The sequence below is a fragment of the Rutilus rutilus genome (genome assembly GCF_951802725.1).
Source record: "Rutilus rutilus genome assembly, chromosome: 10".
Lineage (NCBI taxonomy): Eukaryota > Metazoa > Chordata > Actinopteri > Cypriniformes > Leuciscidae > Rutilus > Rutilus rutilus.
The window spans coordinates 6,639,698-6,653,344 of record NC_140215.1 but is presented as its reverse complement, the minus strand read 5'-3'; positions in this window follow the sequence as shown (position 1 = coordinate 6,653,344).

Genomic DNA, 13,647 nt, shown 5'->3' with positions numbered 1-13,647 from the left:
ATGTCTGTTGCCAAGTATGAGTTTATTAAACAGAAACCAGAGGAATCGTCACACACAGCTCTGTAAGACTTTCCCATTACAGGCACAAAGGCAGCGGTTCATTAGGCAAAATGGACAAACATAGAAATGGCTATCCACTTTTTCCATCAGTTTCTTCAATTGTTTATGCCCTTCTGTCAGGATTGATTGGCAGGTGTGGCTCAAAGTGGACTGTGAGCACAATGTAAACGTGTCAATATAAAATCCAATTTTTGAGACGCACTTTCTCCATTGCATAATGGATATTATAACCACAGTTTTGACAGATCTGCTATTTTCCACAGAAGAAAAGGTGGTTCAGGGCCGGATGATTTGGAACCGTGTGCCGGTTTTGAGAGAGGTTTGTAAATCTCCTGGCCAGAGAGCATTTTGGCCAAAAGGGGTTTCTCTGTGCTGTGAAAGGAGCTTCTTCCCTGACTGTAGGGTGCCAGACCTGGAGGGGAAAGGCCTGCTGTGAGAAGATTAGTGCTTTCACTTTGGACCCTATTTCAAAGCCCCGTCCCTCCCAGCTACAGATTCACTGCCAGTTCAGCGCTGATCCACAAGTCCCAGAGCTTTACAGCTGCAAGATTAATCAATACCGGGCTGAACTCTACCTCTTCTACAGAGTCACCTCTTCACCTCTTCAGAGAGCAGCTCTTGGAGGGCACTTTGTGTTGAGGTTGGTGGTAGTACGGTACACACAGACCTATGCAATTTCACACTAATCTCAGGTGCTGACACATGTTTGGAAATGCATCGTATTTGTAGTGTACTGTAAATGCTAATCATATCTAATGCATCCCATTCAACGGTAAGAGTGGCATCACCTTACTTTTCAGTGAAAACAAGGTCAGAATGAGTTCACAGAACATCTTCAGTATTCTGTATGCAGTGACAAATTGGATTAAAGCATCTGAAGTCAGTTTAATACAAGTACTTGAATAAATAACATTAAGCTTGAAAAATCAAACAAGTTTGCATTCAAGTATAGGCTATATTTGATAGCGCTGTGATCACCTTTTTTGTCTTTCTTGCACTTAATCAACATGCAGCTATTCAGTATTTTTCATTCACATATTTTTATGCAAATTTTGCTGGATGCTGGATGGAAACACTAAGATGCAAATACAATGTGCATATAATCTAATCATCAAAAGTTCGGGATCAGTATGATTTGTTTTCCCTTTTATCAATACTTAATTTATTTATTCATTATTAATTCATCAATTCGTTAATACTTTAATTCAGAAATTATGTATTAAATTGATCAAAAAACACAGTTAAGACATTTATAATGTTACCAAAGATTTTAACTTTCTATTCATCAAAGAATGCTGAAAATCTTTTATTAAAATCACTGTTTCCACAAAAATATTAAGCAGCACAACTGTTTTCGACATTGATAATAAATGTTTCTTAAGCAGCAAGTCATGTGACACTGAAGACTGGAGTAATGATGCTGAAGATTCAGCTTTGTCATCACAGAAATTAAAATATTTAATTGTAATAATATTTCACAATATTTTACAGTATTTTTGATCAAACAAATGCAGCTTTGGTGAGACTTCTTTCAAAAGCTCACTTGTGGTAAATAGCCTCTTTTTATTTTTATTTTAAAAAAGCTCACTTGTGGTGAATAACCTACATTTTCATAAACTTTGACAGAAACACATTTACTAAATAAATAGTTTATTTTCTTCAAGACGACATGTGACTGAATCATTCACTCAAATGATTGGCTATTCTTCATTTCTATTTTGCTCCAATTTCCCTTGAAGTGACAAATTGTTTTTACATTATTCTGCTTTTCCCCTCAATATTCTTGCATGAATTAAGCCCTCCACTCAACAAAATCTGATCACAGGGCATGCATTTGAGACACGTTAATACCAAGCTTAAACAGTAAGATGTCTCAGCTGGTGATCAAATCACCTGAGACAGATGTAAACAGCTAGAACCTCCCTGTCCCGATGTAAATTCAGCAGATGATAACCTCTGTCAGACAAGTAATCCGCAACGCCTAAATCAGGACTAACATGCTGTTTTGCCTTCTGGCATGTAAACTTTGGCATTCAGTGCAACGGCCTGGAAATTGAGCGAGGAGAAACAGAGGATTCGGTCTTGTTCGTGTCTGCGGTGGTTGGTGCAGAGATTGCTGGTGTTCTTCCTCTGTTTGCTGCAGTGAAGTTGACACTGATAAAGTGGACTTTGCTCTCGTCTCTCCGGGGAAACGGGAGGGCACAGAAAGAAATGCTGTCTGGGTAGCTAACACAGATCTCTGCTGTGTTGAGACTAAAAGCCTCTTGTAAAACAAAGAGTTCTAAAGATCATGTGCTGCAGTTTTGCATACCCTCGTGAAAACAAACAACCTTTGCCAAAGAGTATTTAAAATACATTTATTTCATACTAAGCATACTACAAATCCATTAACATATTTACTGCATATTTCTTGGGACTTACAGGTATAAATATTATAATTAAACTTTGTTGGCCTACGTCTTTATTGCACAATGCACAGTTCTTAATATAAGTGTAAAAAGTGTTTTAATATCACTATTAGTAAGAATAGTATGATCAGTCTTTAAATGCAAGATATTTAAAGTGTACCTAAAGTATACTTAAAGGGTAACTCTCGCCAAAATGCAACCTATGGTCTTTTTGTTAATCTACCCGAGGTAAACTTTCTTTTAAAAGCATAATTAGAATGGAAACGCTACTTTTAAGTTTGACTGTATTTTCGTTTTCAGTCAAATTGCCTTTTGAGTGCTTGGGGCACTTCTATGATAGCATCAAAAATCGCTATTTTTAAAACTAAGAAGGCTCGACACAACATGAAACTTTGCTCGAAGTATCACCAGGGGCTCTACACATGACTCTGAATTTTAGTATTGCTGCTTATTTTTTCCATATAAGGAAAGTTAAAGATATGCTTTTTAGTGTTTTTATTTTCCTTTAGTGTGTAATGTATCTGTTTGTGCATAAGATCTGCAAAGTTACACAGCTCACAGTCTCCCACAAAGGGATATATTCTATCGAACCGAGAACACTGCTCTACACCTGCCTAAAACACATAGATTGAAGTCCAGATATTACTTCCGCAAACATCTTTGTCACAATTTAAAATATTAGCAATATAATGGCTATAAGCATTTGCGTAGACATGCGGAAAGAACTGTAGTGTTATCGTCATATTTTGGCGTTCCGATCAATCTGCTTGATCATCTGCATTTTTAGACTCTTACTCGGGCTTGAACTGATGGGCTAAAAACTTACGACATTATTAACTCTTAGTGTTTACAGTTGCTTTAGAAGCTTTGAATGCAAAAGCTCACGATTATATTAAGAGGCGTTACATCCGACACACGCTTGTGGACCGGTGTTTGACCAATCACAACGCACTGGGTCCGCTGATCTGGCCAATCAAAAAACTCCAAAAGGAAAATATGTGTTTTGTGAACATTAAAACATGCTATCCTATTGTAGTACACCCAATAAACTAAATAATGAACTTTTAAACAGCATCATATGGCCTCTTTAATAGTGACTACATCAGTTTCACTGAAAAATAGCCTAAACAAACCTGCGGTCCTTACACAAAGCACTCATATTGCTTTGGAAGCCTTGTATAGTCATGTTGACTATTTTAATGATACTTTTATGGTCTGTTTTCCCTTGTCTGTTGTTTTATAGAGAAGAGCTGTGTGAAGTTTCTTCAGAATTTCTCCTTTGGTGTTCCAAGAAAAAATACTATAAATTTGTAACGACAAGAGGGTGAGTAAATAATGATAGAATTTTCATTTTTTGGTGAACCGTTCCATTAAACAAGTCATTAGGCTGAATTATTGTACCTAATTGCCTGTGTGAAAAAGTATGCGGTTGTGATATTGTACCCCCTTATCCATGGAAGATGGTCATATGAGACAGGACTAGTTTAGATTCAGTTCCGCTGTGGTCACTGCACTGTGATCAATCAATCAACATAAATACACTCTCAAGCCGGTTTACGTCTGTCTCCAAGGATACAGCAGAAAACACTGTAGTACAGACTGCACGTTTTTGTTTTTGGCAGAGAATGAGCACAGATGCTGAAAGCTTTCTTCATGACCTTCATGACCCTTTTTTATAAAGACAGGTCATGAGGTGATTACATTATTTCAAATTGGGTTCCATATTGTTGTTCCATAAATGTATTGACTGAAATGCATGAATTTTTCAGGATTCAAGAATATGGGTGTTCTATTAAAGTTCCAAGAGTTCTAGTTTCTGAATTTCCTTTCCAGCAAATATTTCATCATAACTATTTCAGGATTTGTAAAATACATATTGACTCATACATAAACGTATTGACTAACCCTTCCGTTCAAATGTTTGCGGTCAGTACAATGTTTTTTTTGTTGTTGTTGTTTTTTTATTCAACAAGGACAAAATTCTGCTTTGCCGTCATAGTAATAAATTAAAATTTAAAAATATATTTAAACAGAAAACAGTTATTTTGAATTTTAATAATATTTCACAATATTACTGTAGGCTATATACAGTATTACTGTATTTTTGATCAAATAAATGCAGCCTTAAAAATCGATAACACTTTACAATAAGGTTCCATTAGTTGAGGTTAGCTGATGCATTAACGAATATATACACTAATAATGAGCAATACATTTTCTTACAGTTCTTATTCATCTTTGTTAAAATTAATTAATACAAATAAAACTGTTAGTTAATTTACTAATGTTACCAGATACAACTTTTGATCATGTATTAGTAAATGTTGAGATTAAAAAATGCTTTAGAAATATTTTTCATTGTTAGTTTATGTTAATTAATGTAGTTATTAATGTAAGCAAACGAAACCTTATTAGTGTATACAAAAAAATCTTACTGAATCCAAATGCTTGAACTTTTATTTATTTATTTATTTATTTTCTATTTGTCTTTATGTATGAAAGTGGAGGGCTGCCACTTCAATACTACCGATTCTGTACTGAAGATAATACAGTATGTTTATAGTTATATTATGATCATTTATGAGAAATGATTTGTGGTCCACATGGAACCAATTTTGGGTCTGGATCTGAACCTCTAATTAGGACTAGGTTGTGTTGCAGTAAACAAAAGAAAAAAAATGTGGAAACGTGGTGAATGGCCACTGATGCAAAACTTCCTCTGTAATTAGTTGCCTTTAAAAGGGAAGGGACGTTTCTTCACTGGAATATTACAAACATAACCGTGATTTTTCTCATTCCTGAGGTTAGTCTGTCATGCAGGTTGGCTTCCAAGAGCAACATTTTATTGCTTTGTCTCAGATGTGTCTCCTAAAATTCCTTTGGAGGAATAAAAATAGACCCAAATGAGACAATTGTGGACTTGCAGTAAGTGCTATAAAATGAATGTGGACGACATATAAGAACATTATGAGAAATACTGGAGTTTATATGGAGAATTTTAGTCAATCTTCTTAAAAAATAAGTTTTTTAAGAAGAAACATCTTCTGAAAAGTCTCCATTTGCTCTTAAAATTTCAAAGATGTCTAAGTGAAAAAGTCCAGATAGTGTATTCAATAGAACTCATTAGCAATTTAGAGTTTTTAAGCATGGTGCATCTGATCTCTGTGCATCGATTCTGCACCTGAAAGCGTCTTTGTTTGTGCAAAAGAGGGTCGTAAAATTCACAGGCATGAATTTTCATGTTTTAACGATGGAAATAATGAGCGCAGGAACACTCTGTGTCGATCAACAATCCGCGCTGGAGTGTCAGTCTTACTTTTCCAGCAGCGTTCTGGGCCACATTATCCTCATAAAGCAGTTGATTGACAGGTGACGGAGGCGGCTTCTTCTTTGCCTGTGGGCACAGAACCTGTGGGAGTCATTGATAAACACTCGGTTTGACTGCCGAGGTCAGCTTTCTGCAGCTAGATTGACTGCAAGCCTGATGAGGGATTGCATTTCCCCAGGTTAAGTAGGACGCGGCCAATATAGATGAGTTGGAGTATAGACTAAACAAACAAACTGGAAAATGTGTGTGTGTATGCACGATTCGCTCATGGGGAATAATGATATCATTTGCTTCTGTTGACGTCTCTGTTGTGTTTAAGGAGCCATTATTGAAAAATCCTATCGGTCTCAGCTTTTCTCTCCGGAGGAAACCGGTCCCGTCGGTGGGTTTTGAAAGGAAGCTGAGGGGGGCAAAGAAAATGTTTGCAGTGCTTTTGCTCTGGTTCTACTGGTCTGATGTGTTGCATAAGCAATTATACATTACAGACCTTAAAAGGCAACAGAGCTAGAGAGGGTATTCATAATTCCTGTAATCGTGCACTTGGCCATCAGACAGAATAACTTTAAAATAACTATGAGCTGATATACTGTATGTATATATATATGCACATGCTCACTCGCTAAAAAGACTTAATATTACTTTGAAGTCACTTCCATAGCAACAACCATGAAATGTTGTTGTTTTTCAGTCGTAGCTATGAATCCTGATCTGAACCTCAGAGAGACACGCTGCAGCAGTTCTTATCCAAATAAAGGCATCGTAGCATGACTTGCACGGCACCTGGCATGAACAGGCACACCCAATGTTCTGTTTTCCTTATAAAAAAAACGCAAATAACAGCTCATTTACGACATTCACTCGACGGTTGGGTTGTTTATGGGTGTACCCTCAAGCACTTGGTGTTCTGATTAAACGATGTCGGGTGGATATCAACTTCCTCAATGTGTCAAGACATGGATGAACGTACTGACAGCAGGATTCCACAACAGTGCTTCGTATGATGACAAGTGGCTCTAAATTAGCACTTCCTGAAAGGAATAATGGTGCTTGCTTCTGTGTTATGATAACGTCTTTGCAATTATGTTGCCTGAAAAATAAGCCATGTGAATGCACATGCTTTATTTTAAACTTGTTGCGTGCACGGTTCCCTTCAAAAGTGTGCCAGAATATATTGTAACTTCAATACCTAAGCACTGATGTTTGGTTTGGTGTACTGGCATGAAGTATTTTTCTGGCCTAATGATACATTCATGTCGTGAGATAATTCTATTCTTTAAAGTTCGACAGAAAGCTCTCAGATTTCATCTAAAATAATTTGTGTTCCAAAGATGAACAAAAGTCCTTTGGGTTTTGAATGACATGAGAGTGAGTAATTCATGACAGAATGGGTGAACTAACCCTTTAATGGCTTCAAACAGTTAATGAGTAGTTGAAAAAATGTCTCCCAGACCAAATATTCACTATAGGGTTCAAATCTGGGCTCTGACCAGTCCAGGACAAAACATGAGCCTGACGAACTTGTTCTCAAGCCATTTCTTTGTAATTTGCACAGAAGCATTGTCTTGTTGTAAAATAACATCTGATATCATCTTTTCATTCTGCAATATTCTCCTGTACTCCAAAGCATTAAATGACTTTTCACAGTGAAGTAGCCCACCAATACCAGCAGCTAAAAAGGCTACCCACACAATGACATGCTTCACTGTGGTATAGAGATGTATTTATGATTATATTTCTCAGCAGATTTTCGAAGACACTGCTCTTGAGCATCACCGTGCAACTCGTGTTACATTGAGATTCATCACTCCACACAACTCTGCTGAACCACTCCGAATCAAACTTCCCATATTCTGCCAAAAACTTCATTCTGTCTTTGATGTTATTCTGAGACCGCAATCAAGTAGTGCATTTGCTTAAATGTTGCTAATTTTCTGACTAATAATTTGTGGCTAAGACAAGCTTAGTGTTTAGCTTTTTTTTGCCCAAGAGTGTATTCCCACACTTATTGTTAGTGCATGAACATTTACTATCCTTATGGTTTTATGGGACCATCTGAAAGCTCTTAAGAAACGTAAGAAGGGTTTGGGGTTGTACACTAGGGAATGTCTTTGTCTGAATCATCCCGCTCTCCGTATTGGCCCTTTTTGCAGTGCATGGTATGGTATTCATTAGAAATCAATTCTGCGCTGAGGACAGACTCCACATGTTACGAAAATGATGGATGTCAAATGTGAAATTGATTATTTTTCATTCATGTAGTTATTGTTATATGATAATGGGTAAATTGGAGGAATTACACAACGGAGGACATTACCTTCACGAGCACTTCATGTAGAAATCTAATTTAGAAAAGACACAGGGGTTGGTCTCAACTGCAGGAATTAATTAAATACTCCCAAATGACATGATTACGTTCAGATGATTTTTTACAGAATGTTGAGTCTAAGTCTGTGTTTTGTGTACAGCCAAAAATGGCATCATGCTGGATGGTTGTAATTTACTCAAACATTTTTCTTTGGTTATTTCAAGACTATTTTATGTCTTGTCACATACAAGTAAAAAAAAAAAAAAAAACCCAAATGATTAATTGCCTATTTTCTTCCTAAAATCCCTATTTGGTCCTGGTGCCATTTAAAGTGTCTATGAAGTTAGTACATGAATATAGAAGGAAAGGAATAGATCATGTAAAATGAAACACTTTTGTCATGACATCATTTTATTATTTTCTTTCTTCCTTAAAAAAAAGAAAAAAAGAGCTGCTCTTTTCTGTCCAATAAAAATTCTATGAAATAAGTATAGTAGTCCAATTGATATATGCACTATATTGCACAGTTTTCAGAAGTAATACGACCTATTAATATTTCCTCTGGTATTTGCTGATAACCCCTTTTCAGAACTTTCATGCTTGTTTAAATTGGTATTTTGTGCATTTTTGTATTTAAAAGTATGACATCATTGATACCAAATGGAATTGGTTCTTGCATCTAGAAATGTGTCTACTCACGCATATATGACTTCAGAAGAATTATGTTTTGTTTTTATGAAAGTTTTATTATGCTTTTTTCGTCCTTTTCAGAGCTTGACAGTATACTGTAAATCACTATCCATTTTAGTTGCCCAACATTTCTCTTTGTGAAAGAGGTTTGGAACAACTTGAGGGGGTGTGTGACGACAGAATTATTTATTTTCAGGTGAATGTCAGGATGTCTGCACGAAGAAGTGTTGAATTCTCACTTATTCTGACTAATTAAGCTGACACAACGCAGGCCTCAGTATTTTCTGCCTCACTGCTTGTAAAACAGCATTATTCACTGTTTAACGGTATTCTTCTATCCTTGGAAACACCCAGCCTGCAGCACCATGTTCTGTGAAACACATTGAGAAAGCAGCTAATTAGTACGAGACCATGAGGGTGAGCAACCACAGTTTTTTCACAGCTTCAGGCTAGGCTAAATTGTTTGACATTAATTATTTTTTTTAATATATTTAAAAATATTTGACAATTTATTTATTTTTTGCCCCATGGGCAATGTCTCAAAAGCCCCATTATTTGTTTTCTTCACCAGGGGTTCTTCACAATACTGCTCTCACTCTCTCTCTCTCTCTCGCTCTCTCTCTCTTTACATTGGCATCATCGCTGACAGACCAAAGTCACACTTGCCAAAATGAGATGTTTTTGAATGGTTCCCTGCATGTAAGCCAGACGTTTCGGCAGCTTTGTTGAAGCGAGAGAAGGAGACGTGTTTATGGATTTGCATATTGCCACTTTGAGTCTTGTTGTTTACCAGCTTTGTGGCAGTTTTGTAGTGTAAGTGAAGTTGAAGGGGAGGCAAGTTTTGTGTTTATGTTCCTCCCCACTGTGCCAGGCCTGCCAGAAGGTTCTGCTCGCCAACCGTGAGGTACGTCTGACTGCCTAGTCTTTTTTTTTGCCACCTTGTGTTCTGAAATTGATGGCTAGGTTAGTCAATGATTAGCTAGGTTAGTCAACAAATTATTCTACCAAAAATGCAAATTCAGTTGTCAGTTAATCACCCTCGTGTTGTTCCAAACCCCACAGGACATTCTTTTATTTTGGAAAACACAAAAGGAAATATTTTAATTGAGACAATTTGTTCACACTTCTGCATTTACATATACATTTAATAATTTTAGCAGATTTTCTAGGTTATGATTATGTTGTTATCATCGATAACAAACCAACATCAACTGGATAGATTCTCTTTTGGCTTTTCCTGCCATAATACATGTGTCTTACAAACACAGTTGCAGCAGCCAGAGAAAATATAATGTCTAAAAGTCAAGGGTCGAGAGCCCAACTAAAACAAACACTGATCACCATCATGGTGACGTCAAATGAATAATAATAATAAAACATCAACATCTAAACCTCTATTAATTCTCAAAAAAAAAAAAAACCTTCTGTAGACGTCTAAAGTCATTTTGGTTAGTAATAAGTGAAGCTGATAATGCTGTTTGTGGAGTTGTTTAATCCTCCTCTGCTGAGATCTTGAGAGATTGAATGCCTTCTTTTTATTCCATCTAAGGCTGTGGCTGAAGTCGGTTGTTTGTTTGGAGAACGTTCTAATGACAAAAATCTGTTATCTGGGTGTGCACTCAGACTGTGAGCTCATCATGTGACCACTGTGATATCACTGTGATAGTGTTGAGAAACAGGAAGTAGAATGTCTGCCCCCCCCCCACCCCCCATGACCGATATTTGAACCGCCTTCTCTCAACCTACTCAACATTTTGAATTCACAATGAGCCTCATATTACTCACACTGTGAGTATCACCGTATGAGAATGGTGTGATGTCACTGTGATCATCACATGATCTAGAGCCAGAATGAACTGTTGTATATAATACATTAACATTGATGCAAGTGTATACCCAAGCCACCCTATTAAAATTTAAATACGTCTAACCATAGCCCAAGAATAGACTATTCATCAACGCATAGAACATGTCAAAGACATGAAACCAAATACCTTGTAATCACTGTAATCACATACATCTCGCAAGTTATTTTGGCAAAACCGACGTAACCAAATTCAAGGTTATTTTGGCTAGAAGTTGGTTTCTCATAGCCGAACTGCATCGGGTCTATAGTTAACCTAGATGGTGAAATGATGGCTATTGCTTGCTGGGTAGCCAAAGACTATAAAACAGGCCACCAAAAATACTAACCCACACCACAGATCTGTTTCTCAATAGTAATTCAGGCCATCGAATGGTTATTGAACATCAACTGTGCTGACAAAAGGAGCTGCTGATGTTGTCAGTCAGGGCAATCTCTGTCTCCTCGTGAAATTCAATGCTTCACGTGATCTCTGCGTGCAGGACTAAACCAATTCGCTAAACCTCTCAGAATCTCCAAAAGACGTATCATGTGTCTCAGCAGACAGCTGGGACAGTGAGAGACACGAAAGACGGCAGAAAGTGTCACTCGATCCCACAGAGGTTTCACCTGCGTTCAAGGTAGATCGGAAAAGGTAAAGCTCCATTGTCCGCCTGTTGAAAAGCAGAACCTGGAAAATGAGGATTCTGACATGAGAAAGCTCTTGATTGATTGAGACGACATTGAGAAGCAGGGAGCAACAAAGGCGCATGAAAACGAGAGGAAATCCTCCCTTACGAATGCATAATTGATATTTTTCTCCCTAAATCAAATGTAAAAGACGTCATACTCATGCTATGGTTAAATTATGAAGTTGTGCAAGTACAGGTTGAATGAAATGTTTGCTAACCGTTCTTAAATAGATAATGCTAGAATCCAGAACAGGCTTTTCAAAGCATCCTGAATCGCACAGTTTTTAACACAACAGCTGATCGTGTATGAAGACACTAATGTTTATATAAAGAAGCCTACGATGCCCCTACAAGAACTTTGAAAATTGTAATATTTAATTAAAAAAATACACTCCCACTCTGTTCAGCTTCATGTACTCTTTGTCCCTTCTTAAATGCCATTTCTGCCTACAGCTCCTTGTATTAAACACAGTGTGTTGCAATGCAGTTGCAAAATTGTATACATTTGGGATTTATTTTTGTTTTAAAATAAAATTTAGTTTCAAGATTTTGATTTTTTTTGGATAAAAAAAACAAAATTATGGTGCATTTTCTAGGTCACTCATAAGTAAATTAGTGGCAGTGATCATGTAACTTTGTATTGAAGCACAAGATGCTCATTGAAACATCTCAAGTCATGCTGGAGAACATGGTCGTCAGCTCTAGTGCTGCTGTCATTGAAGTTAATAGTTTAACTTTATACTCACATTGTCTGATTATGTCATTTGAAATGGAAGCATTTTCACTAGTTTAAATAGTGTCAGATTTTTTAGACCACCAAACCATTTTCAATAGTGTCACAGTATTGTTGTCTATTCATCTATGTGACCCTGGACCACAAAAAAGAATTAAACATCGTCTGAAAGCTGAATAAATAAGCTTTCCATTGATGTATGGTTTGTTAGCATAGGACTCATATTTGGCTGAGATACAACTATTTGAAAATCTGGAATCTGAGGGTGCTAAAAAATCTAAACATTGAGAAAATCGCCTTTAAAGTTGTCCATTTATGTTCGCGATTGTGCTGCATTCACTCACAAATATAAATATTTTAGATATTTACTGTAGGAAATTTACAAAATATATTCATGGAACATGATTTTTACTTAATATCCTAATGATTTTTGGCATAAAAAAAGAATCGATAATTATGACCCATACAATGTATTGTTGGCTATTGCCACAAATATACCCGTGTGACATGTGACTGGTTTTGTGACCCATGGTCACTTCATCAGCCTGATGATTCTCATCAAAAAATGAGTTTCTGTTTTGTTTAGGATCACAGACAGCAGGATAAAGCAATTCTAAATGTTAATAATAAAACGCAGCTAAATATATAATTGTGAATTGTTATGATGGCAAAACAAATACTTGTTTAAAAGGGTTGAGAAAATGCTTCCCATGTGTTTTGTTGCTGATGTCAATGTCAAAGCAAATAAACAATATTTTAATGTGAAATCTGTCATTTGGTAAAAGCAAGTTAAATACAGCAAAATGTATTTTGTGCTGTGAATTACTGGCTTTCAATTACATTTTTCAAGTAATGCGTTACTAATTGCGTTAAAGGAGTCATAACCTGCAATTTTCACTTTTCCACGAGAATCAATGTATGTTATGATCGACTAACGATTATACACTGGCCGGGAAGCCGATATTTAAAAGTGAAGCGTTTGTTTACCTCAGGGTAAATAAACCAGCGCGCGTGCACGCGCACTCAAATACGAGATTTTGATTTCAGCTCCCTCTTGACGTCATGAGGTAGTAGGATATACCATATATGGACACCACAGCAGGAAGCCCCCCTTCCCCTCTCCCCCTCATATTCAGTTCAGTCGAGAAAGATGGAGAAACCGAGTGCACACCGGACTTGCTCTGTGGTTGATTGCCATAAAAAACATGTAAGTGTGTTTTATCTCCCAAAATCGGACGAAACTATCAGGGACCAGTGGATGAAATTCATTTTTAATGACGCTGTCCCAACAACCCTTTCAACTGGCGTGCAGAGCCATATAGAGCGTCCACGACAGCCAAAACATCGCATTGATCTCGCGAGACAATAATGCCTTCAGAAATAAGGGTAAAAGTAGGTCTGTGTTTATTTTTTTTCCACTTTTCTTTTTTAGAAGGGCCTGAAAGACTATAATACAGCAGTAGGTATCCAATGTAATACTAGGTTATGACTCCTTTAAATATTTACTTTTTTTCTATATTAAACATTTAATTATTGCAGGTTTGTGTAAGACTCTGAGTTTGCATTCCACTGAATCTGTTTTTGTGCA